At 43.1% G+C, this 2,550-nt stretch overlaps 1 long non-coding RNA gene across 1 annotated transcript; it reads right to left on the reverse strand.

The window, feature by feature from the left end:
* Positions 1-212: 212 nt before the first annotated feature.
* Positions 213-2,219, reverse strand: LOC146194280 (uncharacterized). The gene is made up of 3 exons (XR_014705438.1): positions 1,784-2,219; positions 1,510-1,643; positions 213-393 (listed from the first exon to the last, which is right to left on the reverse strand). It is a non-coding gene; the product is annotated as an uncharacterized LOC146194280 (long non-coding RNA).
* Between the last annotated feature and the right edge of the window lie 331 nt (positions 2,220-2,550).

Below are 2,550 nucleotides of genomic sequence, written 5' to 3' on the forward strand. Positions count from 1 at the left end.
TTTTGCGGACGAAAGACCGTACGTCGGCCGGTTGCTTCCCGACGCCGGTTAGTGGCCGGCATCGCCCCTCGTGCAGGTATCATGCCATGCATTTAATATATCGTGGCCCATGCATATATAACGGAGTAGCACATACAAATGCATCAAGAAAAGCAGTAGCTTTTCTGAGGCCATGAAGAAACAAAAGCTGCAGTATTTGGTGAAAAATTTATTTGTCAACAGCGTTCAGAAAAAGCTCGCGATTTGCTTTTTAATAAGCGTGGATATACATATGACTGCGCGTGTGCCACATATGGAAGATGGGCTTGAGGCTTGGTCTCCTTCTTTTGGCAGCCTGTCGATCACTTGATGTCTGCGACTGGTCGGATCTGCGGCAGGTTCCATCTTGGTCGGCTGTATGAAGAAAAGTGTTTTAATTAAATATTTCCTTTTCGCCTAGACTTTTACATTGCAGGCAAATATAGGGTGAAAAGGTAGAAAAAATAATGTCTGCTCACTGCCACCAACTGCACTATCACATCAATATATTTTATGCGCTTGACTTCATGCGACCCTACTGAAAACGCATTAGCGCAAAGCCGCAATAGGTAATCAGGATCCGTGAATCCGCGAGAAAGGCGCGATCACTTTGTTTTGCTGGAGTCATGATGTTGCAATTTGCAACCGTAGCGCACTCAAACCTTATCCTCCCGAAGCGCGTTCTTGCATGCTAATGCTGCAATTTAATAATTCTAGCAAAACCAAGTGTCCGCGCTTGTCATAGAGCGCGTATGAGGGATTCCAACGCGGCAAAACAAACAGTTTCCGCGATATTTACATGAAACCTACAATAAGTTTATTCCGTAGAATACAGCTTAATTTTCTCAAACTAGATGGAACTTTTACAGCAAAAGCGACCGGATATTTAACGACAAGTCATCTGATTTATTTTCGTTATTTAACAACCGAGCATTATTTTAAAAATTGTCTCATCAGCCAAGACGGCTATTTAGACAGCCCAACTCTTAGAAGCTTATAGAACCCGTTCTAAATTTTTAAAGCTTGAAACAAGTTAGCTGAACACCTCATGAGCATGTAAGCACCAGGAAATAATCTGCACGATGAAAATACAACTGCTTGCCCAGAAAGCAAGCGCACAGAGCAAAATCAATGTGAAACGGCTCAGATCTGTGTGCATCACATATATAATTCCAAAATCCACAAAATGAACGCACTGGCTCACTTACCTTGCCAGCATACCGCATCACTCAATCATCAATTTTCACGTATATACATCATTACAGCAGCAAAAAAAAAATAATAATAAACACGGCATAAATCTTGTACTCAGTCCTGGCACGAGCTTGCTTGGCAGTAGCGATGATGCTTGTACAGCTTCTGATCGCTCCTATGGCGAGGAGTGCTGCAATATTTATATCAGTGATAGCATTTGACATTTAACTGGGTTGCATGCGTCCCATCGATGTGAGTCGGATAATCGAATTTTCCGAACAAAATCAGCGCTAATACCTGTCCGGCAAGTGCACCGCCATGAAGAAGCGAAAGACCAGCGTTTTAGTGTAGAGGAGACCAAGGACTTCGGGCTTCGGCGAAACGAGCTTCCACTGTCGCAGCCAGTTTCCAGATCAGCTGATATCGCCTCCCTGCACGATCAGCGCAAGGCGCGCACACCAATTACAAAATATGCATTTACAGTAACAAGATGCGCATAAGTCTCAACACAATACATAATTAGTTGCAGTACATTATCGTATAGAAGAAAATCAGCGATAATTTGACTTACCTGGTCGGTATACACGTCAGTGCATGCACTTCGATGTGAAGAAGTGAAAGACGGGCGTTTTGGGGCAGAGGAGATCGGACCTCGGACTGCAGCGAAAAGAGCTAATTCCACCGCCGCAGCATCGTTTCCAAGTCGGCTCAGCACGTCTTCCTGCGCAATCAGAGCGAAATGCGCACACATCGACTATAAAAAAAAAAAAATGTACGTAGTAATAAGATGCGCATATATATACGCGCTCCAGAAACAGTTGCAGTATATTGTCGTATCGAACAAAATATGTGCTAATTGGACTTATCTGATCGGTATAGTGAGTGTCCCTCCATATTAAAAGGCGAGCATTTTGGGACAGGAGATACCCAAGGACCCAGACTGCAGCAAAATGAGCCAATTCTGCCACCGCAGCCAGCCGCAGCCTTGTTTCCAAACGGCTCAGCAAGGCTTCCTGCGCGATCAGCGCCCACACCAATTATATATATATATATATATATATATATATATATATATATATATATATATATATGAAGAAAGATGCAAGGAGTATATAACAAGACGAACATATGCTCCAAAAGAATACATTATTATGTTGAGTATAATATCGAATCTAGCAAAAAGCTCCTCTGATCAAGACCGAAAGATCATGTACTTACGCATGTTTTGGTGAACTTCGGCACGAAGAATCTGTACAGGGCGGCTGCAATCATCAGCTGCATATATGGGCTGTTCTTTTCAAACGCTGACTGCTGCAGGGGGTTGAGACAGATTGAATT

Source organism: Amblyomma maculatum, chromosome 3 (assembly GCF_055883805.1).
Source record: "Amblyomma maculatum isolate TAMU_Amacu chromosome 3, ASM5588380v1, whole genome shotgun sequence".
Taxonomy (NCBI): domain Eukaryota; kingdom Metazoa; phylum Arthropoda; class Arachnida; order Ixodida; family Ixodidae; genus Amblyomma; species Amblyomma maculatum.